The sequence below is a fragment of the Dermacentor andersoni genome, chromosome 7 (assembly GCF_023375885.2).
Source record: "Dermacentor andersoni chromosome 7, qqDerAnde1_hic_scaffold, whole genome shotgun sequence".
NCBI lineage: Eukaryota > Metazoa > Arthropoda > Arachnida > Ixodida > Ixodidae > Dermacentor > Dermacentor andersoni.
In genome coordinates, this window is record NC_092820.1 from 169,024,919 (window position 1) to 169,040,288 (window position 15,370).

The following is a 15,370-nucleotide window of genomic DNA, read 5'->3' on the forward strand; positions in this document are numbered from 1 at the left end:
AAGAACGACTAACAAGAAGTAGTCGCTCAGCGCTTGTGTTTCGGTTTCGCACAACTGACGTAGACACGTAGACAGCAGCTGTATAGATCTCAATAACGTTAGTCTCAGATGGCCATGGCGTATGAGAACTCATGCGGATAGCAGGAGATAATAATTGGATGATAGGTTTTCGTAATTCAGTAGATAATATTTCAATGATATGTTCTCATAATGCTATGACATTGAGTCACTGAAGTTGCGTGAAAACCTGCGATGCTTCTTTCCAGGGACTTCGTCTGCGTGGCCATGGAAACATGGCGGCGTGATGACGGTACCTCCAGCAGGCGTCACTAAAGTTGATCGAACAATCCCCAACATCGGTCACTATTAAAAAAAAAAAGCCCGAACTGGAAAGAGCGTCAACTGCTCGTTGTTTTCCGATCGTGCACTCTTCCTTCGTTTTCTCTCTCACGAGGAGCTCCTGCTCGCGCAGTAAGTGCGTCCAACTCGCGAGACGCTAGCTGCAGTTGTGTCTACATGTGTACACAGCAGCCCGCTGTATAGCGCGCGCGCATCCAAGTGCTTCCGTTTCTGCTGCCGTTCGGTCGTTCGTTCGCTGTCTAGCTCGCGAACCTCCCGCGCGTACGGGTTCTGCAAATGGCGACGGGCGCCAGGACGAGGAGGCGAGGGGAGAGAGGGGAGAAGGAGGGAATAAGAGAGAGAGAAAGGAAAGGGGAATTTACCAGTCGCCTATCTGGTTTCTCTTCGACCCCTTTTGGCCGTCTCCAACCCTCTCTACAACCTCCTCTAACTCTCTCTCAATCTATGACGAGGTCTGGTTCCTCCCGCCTCTTTATCTCCCGCATATGAAACATATTTGCTCGCAGCATCACCTCTCCGCGCGCTCCTCACTGCGTTCGAGCTTCAGCAGCTGAGCGAACCGTGCTACTCGCTGGCTGCTTGCTAACACAGCCCGAGAACTGTTCGCGTATATACACACGAGCGGGAAATCTCCCCCCTTTCCCTCTCTCCCTCCGTTCGTCCACATCGTCGTCATCTGCGTTCCGTACTGTCCTATATAGAGTGCCGAGTTAGTGTCCCTTTATTCCACTGTCTTTGTTAACTTATTATTCTTTCTTTTTTACTCCGTCGTCGTCCCTCTGTACAAATATGTAAATAATGCCTCTCCGAGACAAATATGTACCGACTGCGTTTTCCGAGCAGCTTACGGCGGCGGCCGAGTGCGCGCTCTTGGCAAAGCCTTCATTTCGCTCGCCTGCCGTGCTTGCTTTTCTCCCTCCTGTTTCAGTATCCGCTCCGCACATGCGGCGGTGCACTGTGTACTAAACTCGGCTGCCTCACCATATAACATGCGCGCACACGTTCGCGCTCGCGCCAGCCAGCCAACAGTGTTCTCGTCGTCATCGTCGACTCAATGGCGTTCGACGACGACGCGGCCGACGGCGACGTCGGTTCGACCCTGCGCGCCGCAGTCGTCGGGCGGCAGCCGACCGTGCGGCGTGCACCTTTGCGAAGAGGCTCTGATCGTGTCGGATACGGGACTCGAGAGGACGCGATGCGACTTGTCGTCTGCTTCGAGAGTCACGGTAGGGTTGGATACGGCAGTCGAGAGAGAGCCGAAGCGACTCGTCTTCTGCAGCAGTCAGAAGACGGCAGTCAGAAGAGACAGGATTCGTCTCGTCGTCTGCTGCGAAGATGACAGGCGAGTTGGATAAGGATGTCGAACAATGTGATGGCGACAGCTCGTCTGCTGCGAAGGTCACTGGTCGCGAGAAGTCGTGCGGAGGCTTTCGGACGTCATTCGGAAGTCGACGGAAACAACATCGCAAGCAACCTTGCTTCGTGGGACTCTTATAAGCGCGATGCGGATCGTCTCCTCTTGCCAAGGTCACCTGAGGCTGCGCGGAGGCCGTGCGAAAGTCACACAGAAGTCGAGGTGTACGAAGCTGTTTTACAAAACTTGCATTGTGTGCGACGATTAGAACTCCTGAAGTGGCATGCGCCTTCTTGTGTCACGCCAAGATCATTGGAAGACGTAGGGAAGGTCAATGGCCGCCACATGGAAGTAATCGGAAACCTAACAAAAGTTTTCTTTGTGACTGTACCGTGCGCAACCGCCATAAGGTACATCGCGCATGATTGAGTGGTGAGAAGGTCGTTGTAGGCCGCATGGAGGTCAAACGGACGTAGTGCAGAAGTTATCGATACGCGAACGAGTTTCCTACAGAAGTGGGTTGCATTTGACGTACATCGAAAATGATCGCGAGCGCCTTGTCGTGTAGTATCCTTGGAAGTGATTAGAAAATCGGTTGAAGAAACACGGAGCCACCGGAAGGCACTTGCATGCGTCACGTGCGTAAGTCATGCGAAGAAACCATAGTGTCCCAAGAAAAAGTAGATTGTGTATCGATATACGTCGTATTCAAGAGACCTGAGCGTGACTCCGCACGGACCGACGTGCGTTCTTTGCCGCCCAAGATATCACGGAAGATGTCATAAGTGCTCCGATGATCACTTAGACACCTCTTTGGCACTGACAAGGATCGAGATGCGAGAGCATCTGGCCACTTACGTCACTGACTGATTCAGCGTATATCTGTGAAAGCCGTTGGTGGCATTGTCAAACATAATTGAAGTACTTATGAAAGTCAAACAGGTGTGCTTTTATTTCGACATTAGCGGAGATCACCTCGTCGTTGCGCGTTATGACGTGCGCGATGCTGTCGCATGAAGCGGCATGGAAGAAGTTGCTGTCGACCCCCTTTGAACGCGAGAGGCGCAGTGACTGCTGCTGAGTTGGTCGACGTGTGTGAAACAGCCAGTAAACTAAAGTCACGTGGCATTCATTTATGCGGAGCCCATATGGATATCACACAAAAAAGAGTAGGAAGGAGAAGACACGGAAGTTAGTGAGTTAACTACCGGCTGGCTACCCTGTGCTGGGGAAAGAGGTAAAAAGTACTTTCACTAGTCGGGACATCGGACATACAGGGTCAATTTGTTCAGACTTCGTATTTCCCCTCCTCGCTCGATGCGCCAACGCATCTGAACCCGCAGTTATGAGGTTCATACTTAGCTGCACCGGTCGTCTCTGTCACACGTTGCGTCCCTTTCGTGGAGAGTTTCCTGCAAGACATCGAATTCGCTGTCGGTTTGATTCAAGTGGCTTTTCGATTCAAGATTGAACCAAGATTCAAGTGAATTTTTTTTCGTTACGCAAGAACTTATCTGTTCCCCTGTGCTTTATGGCATGGTGAAGCGCGTCCGAAAACCTCACGCACCGCGTCATATCTCATGGGCAGCTTCTCCACGCTTACGTTGATGTCTGTACCATCAACTTCCTATATAATAATTCCTCAGCCCATACGTTGTGTTCGAACAACGTTGTCGTATTCTTGTACTGTGGCCATTTTCCCCGTGTGCTCTCGGTGGTGCACGTGATGAAACACATCATGCGTGACGTCGTCGCTCCGTGAAGACTGCAAAGTATGAATGGCTCGACCACAGCCCTTCCCTTACGTTGCGAGTTACGTTTCCTCCTGCGAATTCTGATGTTCCTGTGATTTGGCAGCGAGTGTTTCGTGTCGCCTTGGCTATGCGCGGTAGCGCACTGCTTTGGACGCCACACTCACAACATTTCTCGTGATGATTGTGTGTTGTGACATATGTTTCGGTGATGACCCTGCAAATTCACCGGCACACTGGTGTCACCACGGCCAATCCGCCATCATGACGCGCTGTACATCGTTCCTTGAAGGGTGATGACTTACCATGGCCGAAATGGATTCCACTGATCCGAAACAAACGTAAGTTTCCATGCTGAAATTACGTTTACTATAATCACTTCGAGGATTACGAGAATCACCAAATGTAGCCAATTGAGTCTGTGTGCGTACAGTCAAGGAGGGTGTGTTAACCTGCGCTATGGCCATTTATACTCGCTGTTTTACTGGCGCCCGCTCTAACCAACTGAAGTATGTCTTCCACTCCGCTCGCATGTGTGCTGACCTTTAGTTCGTGCCAGTGTCCAAAATATTATCTCCGCACTGACATCTATCGGCCCGATCAGAGTGAATCCCGTATTTTTCGGTCACTGTTACTTCCATGTTACTTCCATTTCTAATGATGCATGCTTGTGTTTCGTATTTTTCGCCGCTGTTGCATAACTATAGTCTTGCATAAGTAAACGTGTATTCGATCAAGCGAGGAACGTCTCGCGAAAGTTGAAAACTTATCACCGTCAGCCGTGCAGTCAGCGGGACAATAACCTTGTCTACTGTAATGCCACATAAATATAGAACTATCGCGATGATCAACGACGACAAAGGAAGAGAGAATAATGCAACGGAGAGACGAACAAGGCCTCAGTTATTATCCTTTTTGCAGCAATATAAAGGCACATTAATAACACAACAATATCAACAGGTTCAGATCGAGCGCGTGCGCACCAGTTTTGCCGGCGTCATGATGCCAGTCATCGCCGTTCTCCCATTGTACTTAGATTCAACACAACCTTGAGGGAAATGTCGAGAAGAATGTCACTGGCGATTTTCGAGCAGGTTTTAGAGCGAGGCGGACATACGTCACCGCACCCACATTCGTATTGCGGAATTACCTCCGTGCTCTTATATATCTAGCTCTGTACAGGTTTTGTCATGGTGCAGAAACTGCATGCTTGTCCTTCAGCCCGCTAAGAACTACCACTACCGTCATCCTTTGGGGCAGCGGTAACGTAGTTAAACTCGTAAAATCGGTCTACAGCGTGCCAACGAGCCCAGTAACAAAGTTCTGTTACGTATTATTTAATTGAGACCGGTCTGTGTGTACAATGGCTGCTGTGTCTAAAAAGGGCTCAAAAGACTTGACGCCGCGCACTTGTAAGCAGCCACGGCAAATGCCTTCACAGTGAGTTGTAACAAGCTGTATGTCATGCTCCTGAAAATGATGACCACGCGTATGTGTGCAGCTCCTCCTGAAAAAAAAAAAAAAAAGCACTCGTGAAAACTGGCTTCTCCGCAATGTATGTGTATATGTGGAGAAGCTTGCTCCAGCGATCATGATCGTTTTACACTTGGCAGCTCGGGTGCCGTTCGCAAGCAGTTCAGACGCTATATATTTGAAAGCATATACGCATACGAGTAACAAAAAGCGTTGTCATGGTGGAGACAAACTTTATGAAAAATGATAAACTAATCCACAACTGCACATCAGCAGACATCGAACTGACCTTTCACCGATTTCACTGCCAGCATATCGAACACTTGCATACACTTAAATGGCTCTCGAAGCAGTGTGGCGGTGTCCCCCCGAATGTTGAACATTAATGATGATCGCAGCTTCCAGTATGTTGCGATGGCAGTTGCGAAAGAGCACACACGCGGAAACGTGCACGGCTAACCACCGTGGTTGCGTAGTGGCGTTGGCGTTGCGATGCTAAGCCCGAGGTCGCAGTATCAAATCCCGGCCACGGTGGCTGCATTTCGAGGGGGGCGAAATGCAAAAACTCCCGCATACCAAACATTGGGTGCACGTTAAAGAACCACAGGTGGTTAAAATTATTACCGAGTCCCCCACGACAGCGTACCTCATAATCATATCGTCGTTTTGGCACGTAGAACCCTGGAATTTCGTTTAATTAATACTTGCTCGGCTATCGCCTACAGCACTTTGCTTTCACTATGTGGTTTTAAACTTCAAATACACAGGTGCATGGTACTGAAGCAATAGAACTTTCATTTTTCTTACTAATTACTAGCATGGCAAGTCTGGTAAGACCAGGCGGGTCTGATTTGCGAGTCTGGTAATATTTTCACTTCGACCTAACTTTCCACGACAGAGCTGAAGTTCGTCGGCCTATCTCCGCTGCCGTCAGCAATAAATGGCGCCCAATTCACGATGCTTTTTCTACTTTTAGAAACTGCATGTCATTATTCTTCTTTATGCTAATGCACAGATTCTGGTGTGCCTCATCGCAAGCTGCATTTTCCAATCAAATCATGAGAAGCCAACAAACAATGAAGCCAAGGAAAACAAGGGAAAAATTACTTGTACTTAATAATTGAATCAAATAAATGATAAATTAATGGAAATGAAAGTGGATGAAAAAACAACTTGTCACAGGTGGGTAAATATCCCACGTCTTCGCATTACGCGTCAACATTACAATGTTTATCCCGACGCGACGACAAGTTTTCGACGTGGCCATTCGTCGGTCGACAACGTCATTGATCTTGTGTCTTCGATTCAACAACAGAAATCATCCAAACGCCTCTCTGTAGCGCTAGTTTTAGATGTGAGGGGCACTTATGATAATGTTTCTCATGAAGCCCTTCTTGATGCTCTGGTGGCTGCTGCAATCGGAGGCCGCACTTTCCGATGGATTCTAAAGTACCCTAATAAAGTTTTTCATCCATCCATCCATCGGAGCTACCTGACTGAAAGGAGCTTCTTTGTTATCACCGAGGATGGTCAAACTTCCGACCACTACTTCTATTCCAGGAGTTGGAAAGAAGTCCGCCTTAACTTGTGCCCTGAATCAAGCCGCTCTACATCTATTGCATGATTCATACTCCAATTGAGTTCACGTTTATACAAATGGTTCTTCGACTCTAACCAGCACTACTGGCGCGGTAGTCGGTCCGCCGATGTCACTCTGCAAGAAGTTCAAGATCAGCCACGTCACAACGTCGATAGGATCCGGACTTTCCGCCCTCCGTAGCACAGTGCTATATGTGCAGCAGCAACCACCGAATCACTATACTCTGTGATTCAAAGGCAGCCCTGCAATCACTCTTATCATCTCTGCGCCACAGCCCACACGAACAATCGGTAGCAGAGATACGATTACACTACGATCAAGTGGTGGACGGAAACACGACATTGTATTTCAGTGGCTGCCCGGGCACTGTAACATTGCTGGCAGTGAAAATGCCGAAAAAACTGCTCGCGAGGCAGATATATGTGAAAGCACCTCGATACTATATTTGAGAACGGATGCAGCGCGGCACCTCAGTGGTATTTCCCATATTAATACAGTAAGAAAATTGAACACACGGAGTTCACTAACGGGTACCTATATGCCATGGACCTGCATACGACATTGCAAATTTTACCTAGTTATAACCGACGGGAAGAAACGCTATCGTGCCGCTTGCGAGTAGGCGTTACTTTCACAAACGCCTACTCATTCCTCATTGGAATGGCGGACAGTCCCAATTGCAGCAAATGTGGTGCCGAAGAAACGACCAAACATATCCTGTGTGACGGCCCTACATACGAAGAAGAGAGGAGTGCCCTTCGTACAGATTTTGACCACTTAGACGAGCGTCTTTTCACAGAGGAGAAGATCTTGGGTCCGTGGCCTCGTGCGTCTGTTATGTGCAAGGCCACAAAGGCGCTGGTGCGTTTCTTGAAATGTACCAGCCTGTATGACCGCCTGTGACTGACTCAGTGGTGCACGCTTGTGTGCCTAACAGTGGAGACTGTGACCCTCTTTCTTCTTTCTCCTCTTCCAATCCTCTTTCCCGCTTTCCAAGTGCAGGGCACTACCGGGCTCAGCCTGGTTAACTTCCCTACCTTTTTCTTATGACTTATCTCTCTGCATGTCATTGCTCAGCTGCTTCATTACTAATAACATAACTTATCTGTATTTATTGGCAACTGCCCGTACAAACAAATCTATGAATGCGAATCCCAAAATTTAAATGCTCTCACTGAATGTGCGTGGAAAAAAAAAGATGAGAAACGGAACGGAAAACTTTTTGTATTACGTTGAGGGGGGGGGGGGGGGGGGGAGAGGGGGCAATAAAGTACGAAGCCACTTTTCTATGATGCCACTTGTTATTTATTCGTGTTTGGCGTTTCGGGATTTACAGATGAATAAAACACGTCTTCCTTTACCACTTACAGCCTAGGCGCCTATGGAAGATGGTCTTTGTGAAGCATTCCAGGCATAGACAGGCACGGGGGAAGAAAATGCGACATAAGCTGTGTAAATGCAGCGCTCGTTTCTCTCCAAGCAGTCCTCGTACCAAAAACAGAGGCCGTCGTGTAGACGTTGACACGTCAAAATAGGCCGACAATCGCTCCCTTATTGACAGTCGGGCTCTGCGATATACGCACCAAGGTGCAGGGAACGAGTGCAGGCCGGCACTGATGCGCGTTATATAGCCGTCTATTATTCGCTCTCCTGCGTTTTACTGCACTCGTCGTGTCCTGTATGTGTGGGATCGCGCGCATAAATATCCCGCCTCGTCCGCACACTGAAATCGCGGAGCCCACTCTGTTCCGCAAATCCCCGACACACGCTCGCCGGCCTCGCCCCAGCGTCTTTTCGGTGCGGGAGCTGTATAGCTGTAAGCATCGCCCCGCGTGGCTCTGGGAGGCCTAATCTCGCTCCCATAAACACGACATCCCATTCACTTTTATCCACGGCGCACTCCCGTTTAGCCGAGCTTGTGCCTTGTCTGCGTACGCCCTCCACGCGTCGCACTACCTTTGCTGCTTGCCTTTCTCTTTTACTCGCCGTGCCGTTCGAACTACTACGTGTCTCGGCAGCGAAGAACGCAAGAGCCCGGAAAAGGGAGAGCGTCCCTGCCTCTGCCGCTGAGCTTTTCCCGCGTCGGCGTGCCGAGATATCCGAGGCACGCGCGTGCGTGGGGGCGGAGGCGAGGGGGGAGGGTGCGAGGGATTATCCGGACGTATAGAGGGAGGACCACAGCAGATTGCACTACTCTCTCATGCCTGCTTTCCCTTCAACCTCACTTCTCTTAGTCATTCCCTTTCTTCCATTCCTGGTGACTCTGAACTCTTTCCCATGGCGCCATTTTGCACACCAACCCTGACTGTCGTCGTCCCTCATCTCCTTCCTTTTATTTCCCTCCAGACTATTCTGTTTCCCTTACACCGTTACTTCCCTTAGCCATCTCCTTTCTCAACGCGGCAGCTCTTCTCACGTCGTGCTTTTACCCAGCAATTCCTATACTCCTTGGATGCACTTTCTAAGGCCTTCAGTCCTCCGCAGTCGTTTTCAAGTCCTGCACAGCGTTGATATACCTCCGCCCTTGCATATTCTCCCCCTTCCCTCGGAAGCGCTCCCCCCACTCCCCCCCCACCCTCACACGCCTACAAGGGTTCCTCAATTCCCCTGTTTCAGCCGACCTAGCGCGTGCAGCGGATTGGTGCATCGCATTGTATTTAAACGCGCGGCAAATCTGTTTCTCCCCATGGTTGCGGCAACCACGCGTTTGCGGGTCGCGGGCTCGCATCGCGCTTGGTTGCTTCGCCTCTCGCCCGCCCTCTAGCGGCATGCACGTGGCGCGTCCTACCCGTTTGTTTCCGGCCCTGCTCCAGGCCCTGATTCATTGTACTCCTCCGTTCTTGTATTCGCTTGCTCTTTTCAGGCTGCGCCGTGGACTCCATGTAATTGAGAGCCGGTTTCTAATACCGCGTTTATTGCCGCTGCTGGTCAGGCACGTGCTGCACGGCGAGTTTTTGTGCCCGTCCACGAGTGTCGTTTAAAGTGAGCATTTCGTCGCATTTGTCGGCGCGCGCAGTTGCGTGCAGCGATATCTGAATCATACGACCTTTTTAGACACGGCGCACGGCGTAAGTGGTGTCACATTTGATATTCCCGCACGTATTCTTTTGAGGAAACCAAGACTGCGATGCAGGTCAGTTGGTACGCCATCCTGGAATAGTAGTGTAACACATACAGAAAGGGCGCACGAGAAGAGTAGAAGTAACTGAAGCTGGGCGAATTGGTGCACATAGTGACCGGGTGAAGCAGCGCGAAAATACAAAGGCAGCGCTGTCCTGTCGTTTGCTACTTTGACACGAAAAGAGCCTATGAACACGCAGACGCGGCTCCAAAGAATGCTCAAGCATTCTTTGGAGCCATCAACTATGATTATGGTTAACATCGTACCTCAAAACTTCTTTGGCACCCTTCGTTTGCTCATGCAGTAAGGCTTGCTCAAAAAATGTGTTTTTGAACGTGCCTGTTTTAGATTCTGCCAGAAGGACGACTGTGCCGGACACCGCATAACACCCTCGTTCAAGACGGATAGCTGAACCGTTCCTCGGCAGAAGGGAAACCTCCATTGTTCGTTACTGAATCGTTGTGGTCTCTGTAGATGTCGTGCGCGTTTTATTCGGCGCCACTCAACACCGCGTGCGCGGGACCTTGAACCCGTGTCTATATACCCTGTTTCGAAACCATCCTTCTTTCACGGGCGGCTTTCGCGTTTAGCGAAGCGCGGCTCGCGCGCGGCCGTGGATCTCCCTAATCCTGACCGTCGGCGTTGCCCTGGGAGGTGGGGCCTCGAAACAGAAAGAAAGAACGCAGAAACAGAAGGGACAGCCAACTCTGGTTGTGGTGAGTATACAGTATAAGGCAGCAGGATTCTCACCGTGCTCCAAGGTTTCCCAATGCTGTATTTCACGTTCATTCCGCCTGACTCGTTTTGTATCGGCGGCAAAATCCCAGCCCATGTTTAGAATTATTTATTTTTTCTTCGGTGAGTCCTAGTTGTCTCAGTCCGGGACTGCCCAACCGATGTGCGCTCGTGGCAAGGAGGACGTAGACATCGGGCTGAAATTTGTGGCCTCGGGCGCCTCAGGCTTAACTCACTGCGGTGAATCGTGTGTCTTCCCACGGTTTCACAACCCCATTGCGGAGGATAAAATGTTGGATGGCAGCCCTCTGACTGGTCGTGGCCCATGCAGGGAGTTGCTTCGTTAATATAGAAAGCATGGCTTCATGACATCGCATTTTAGATTCAGAATTCTTAATTTGGCATTTCTTCTTATTCGTAAAGGAAAATCATATGCTTGGACGAGAACAAAACGTTACTAGAGCAGTAGCTTGACGGTTTTCCTGCCCACTTCTCGAGTAAGAACTGGTTCACTATGGGGGGAACCAGCGCTAAAACCTGTACAGCTAAAATATGCTGCCACCGTCCGACAGGGATGCCACGAGAAGTGCGTGAGATTTCGAACGATATGGAACGCACGCCTGGGTCAACGCTTGATTTAGTCCTGTATGTCCAGCCAAGCTCTGCCCATTTGCATGCTAAAGCCGAGGAACGCATGCGCTCCTACTCTCTAGCGCGCTGTGCCGAGTCACGTCAGAAGCTGAACACGTGTGCCTGATTATGAGCAAACACTTTGCACGGGCGAAGTCGCAGCATGTGCTACTGAAAACTACACTTCGCCAAGGTTCAAGGCTACTTACTGTTGCACTATATATATATTGCGCCCCTGCAAATTTTCTCTCTCTCTCTCTCTCTCTCTCTCTCTCTCTCTCTATATATATATATATATATATATATATATATATATATTATAGTGTCGCATCGCAGAACGTAGACCAGCACGACGACGGAAGTTACATTGGACAGCTTCCAACGTGGTCGACTGCTCTTTCACCGCTCTTTGATGAGGAATTAAAGGCTCGAGCTCAACGTGCAGCCAGTTGAGCTCCCGCGCACGTGCTCAGCTTTAGGCATGCCGCGTGCTGCGTAACGCGACCCCCTGTTAGCACGTGCGCGCGGGAATTCTTCCGGTCCTGAGCCTTGCGCAGCATTACGGACATTCAATGGAGGACTTAGAGGAGGCAGGGAGGGGCGCTTCCACTGCGACCGCGTAGGGCACGTCTCGTACAGCGGCGCGGTCTGGCGGTGGTTATGCGGCGTTCACCGAGTGCGCAGTCTTGAGCACGTACACACGACGCCCTCACGGGTTGCAGGCTGCCACACGCAGTGCGGGTTAGTTAAAAAGCAATCGCTCGTGGCAATACGTTTGAATGGAAACTGTGGGCGCTAGATCGCCGTGGGAAAGACAGCACGACGGCCGGCCTCTCTGCCTGCCCTTTCGGCGCGCTGCGCGTGTGCAGGTGCGATTGTTAGTCACCTGTTTCTGTCCATTTTTCCTCATATATATATATATATATATATATATATATATATATATATGTGTGTGTGTGTGTGTGTGTGTGTGTGTGTGTGTGTGTGTGTGTGTGTGTGTGTGTGTGTGTGTGTGTGTGTGTGTGTGTGTGTGTGTGTGTGTGTGTGTGTGTGTGTGTGTGTGTGTGTGTGTGTGTGTGTGTGTGTGTGTGTGTGTGTGTGTGTGTGTGTGTGTGTGTGATGCAACGAGCAAGTATGACGCTGCCGCGCTGCGTAAGTTCTCGACATTTTCAAACAACTTCAGAGTGTCATACGTGGATGGGCGTCGCATCACCATACGCATATTAATACCTCATTGGAATGGCCAACAGCACCGCATGCCAATCTTGAGAATGTGACGAAAATCCTCGGACTTTGGCCAAATAACTGTAGGGCCTGTATGCACAAGTGCACCAAAACGTTAACACCTTTCTTCCCCCTTTCCGCTTCTCTTTCCATCTTCCCATTTCTCCTTCACTATATATGTATGGCAGCCAACTGAGCGCGATAATGATCTATCTATCTATCTATCTATCTATCTATCTATCTATCTATCTATCTATCTATCTATCTATCTATCTATCTATCTATCTATCTATCTATCTATCTATCTATCTATCTATCTATCTATCTATCTATCTATCTATCTATCTATCTATCTATCTATCTATCTATCTATCTATCTATCTATCTATCTATCTATCTATCTATCTATCTATCTATCTATCTATCTATCTATCTATCTATCTATCTATCTATCTATCTATCTATCTATCTATCTATCTATCTATCTATCTATCTATCTATCTATCTATCTATCTATCTATCTATCCGAGTTAACTTGATCGCACATAAGCGTACGTATTACCAGCGCATCTCACCTAATAACTAACTGCGAAGTTGTTGGGCGTCAGCAGCTTCGCTGTTGTTAGCAACGAGTGCCGCCTGGGGTAGGCAACGTTTGTACCGTGAAGAGAAACATAAAGAAAGCACGAAGAAGAAACAATACATGTCATTTAACTTGCGATTAGATGTGCAACACGGTGTGTTCAATTTAGAAGTTGCGAAACCAATGCTGCATTGCCGAAATTTAGTGTATGGTCCATGGGTGACGCCATGTCACATTACATGGGTGGGAAGCTAGGAAGCGCAAAGATGTTTAATTTTTCTTTGATGCAGCACTCACGTACTTACGCAAATTCATTAAAACGAGTGTCCATCTCTTTTCACGTTCATGAACACATCCTTGCAGTAAAGGTGGTGGCGCATCGTTAATGATAGTGACAATTTCAGGGTATGAGTAGACAAACACGAAAGCTTCTCTTTAACTGAAAAAAAAAAAAAACGTTCCTGTTTCGTTTCGCCGATTCTGCGACTGCTACCTGCCGAGGGATGAGCCATCTATCAGTCGATCTTGCTTTACTGCCTTTCTCTGCTCTCGAGTAGTGTTGCAAGTTTGGCAGCTTCCCGTGCTAGGTGTGGTACTCGAAGACGCACGCCGCTTCTATGGGCCTACAGTTGCCAGAACGGTGGTTACAACAAATAAATGGGACGCGCACTGCCATGCAAAAATGAATTGGTGCATGAAATGAAAGGAATATGAACAGAAATAAATCAATGGGGGCACATGGCCGAGAGGGAGCTAGACGGCACAGAGGAAACCGTTATAACCAACAGACCTCAAAACGGAAAAAAAAAGAAGACGAAGCAGATGAGGATTTCGGCAGAAAGCACGGGAACTCCCTGTTTGCGCAAGGAATCGATGGAGCGACGGTGGGCAACGTGGCGACCGCCGCCGATGGTGGCGCCACTGAAGCAGCGGCAGCAGCCCGGCATGTTGCGTATCACGTGACGCTTGCAGAGTGATGGGATTGGCGTGTTTCTCTCCCTCTCTCATCTGCTTCTGTATCGTTTTTTTTTTCTACTCCGTCTGCAGCGTTTTTGTTTGAGAATCAATCTGTGGATTGAGCTTCGTTTAATGGACCCATATACGACAGAAACACGGCGCCGTTTTGTCTTGCTCAACGCATCGCAGAGGGCTGGCAGCCGTGGATATATGCATTACGCCGAATGAATTCGTTTTCCGTGCACGACACGAACGCCGAGAATCTTTGGGAGGCTCAGTATGGGCTATAGAAAGGAAGAACACCATATAAACGGCAATGCGTGATGTTTGTGCCGGGCAAACGACGTCGCACTCAGGTGCTGGGAAAAGGGAATTTTTACCCCTACTCTAAACGGAAGGTTCTAATTAAAACATGTTGCAAGTGTGATTTGACACTCCGCGAATATACGTCGAACTGTAGATAATGACAAAACTTTCTTTGACATAAAAGACCTTTGACGTGTAGTGATAACGGTCTTCAGACTTCTCAGTACTTTCATTCTTCTTTAATAAACGCTGCTCGCTTGATGCGCTCTTGTCAGCCATGCTCACAAGCACGTAGCGTTCTTGAAAGGAAAGCATTGTACAGTATTATGTTTCTGGAAGGATAACACTGCAAAAGAACCAAGAGCTAGATGAGTTTTCCCTGCCAGAAGACCGACCACGTGCCATTTTGTCAGATGACACTGCCATATCGTGTATACCTGCCATTAGATTAATTACGCAGCTGCAGTGAGAGTTTTGCTTCCCCCTTGGTGCTTGGCTCAGCCACAAGTTCTATTGACAGTGCCAGGTATTCGAATGAAGGTACAACTCTCATCACCAGCTCTCAAGCGACATTTGCTGATCTCGCTGTACGAACAATACAACAATCATACCCATCTATACACTGACGGTTCAACCACCGTGGACGGTTCTGCAGGATCAGTAATTTTTCCTGCGAAAGTCACCACCATGAAGTTCAAGACATCACATCAGACTACATCGGCTGCCGCGGATGTTGCTGTTCTTCGTAGTGCACTACGCCTATTCAGAGAGCACCACCTCAAAAATCGAGCGTTTTCAGCGACTCCAAGGCAGCTGTACTAGCTTGCTTTCCGTCTTCCGAACAAGTAGTGCTAGAAATCCGAGAGCTCCTTCATCGCCTCGTCGAGCAAGGGCAAGACGTCACATTTCAGTGGCTCCCTATCAACTGCGGCATAATGGGCAATGAGCAGCCTGATGAAGCTGCTCGATCTGCTCATCAAAACGGCGTGCAGGAACCAATCCCACGGTCAAGAACAGGTGCAGCAGCGCAACTTCAAGTGCTTGCATATGATGCCTTACAATCATTGTGGAACACACCTAGTTTCCAGCACACACGCCTACATTTGCTGGACCAAACTTCAGCCTCAACCTGGACTATCCCGACCCGAGACAGCGGCACTTTACCGATTGTGGCTTGGCGTCGCATTTATGAAGTCGCTTGCTTTACGCAACGGATGAGAGGTTAGTGCAGCGCGTGACCCCTGCGGCGACTAGGGACTATCGAACACGTTCTTTA

The 15,370-nt window shown here is 49.1% G+C and overlaps 1 protein-coding gene across 5 annotated transcripts in view; it reads left to right on the forward strand.

The window, feature by feature from the left end:
* Nucleotides 1-15,370, forward strand: part of LOC129385277 (uncharacterized) — a 283,848-nt gene that overhangs the window by 116,390 nt on the left and 152,088 nt on the right. For 2 of the 5 annotated variants that reach the window (XR_008612852.2, XR_008612855.2), the window contains exon 1: nt 1,439-3,806. The exons of 2 other annotated variants lie outside the window; for them this stretch is intronic. The gene's annotated coding sequence lies outside the window, so the exon portion shown is untranslated. Of the gene's footprint in view, nt 1-1,438; nt 3,807-15,370 lie in introns of those variants that run through there. One more of the 5 variants, XR_008612854.2, reaches the window with a different exon arrangement.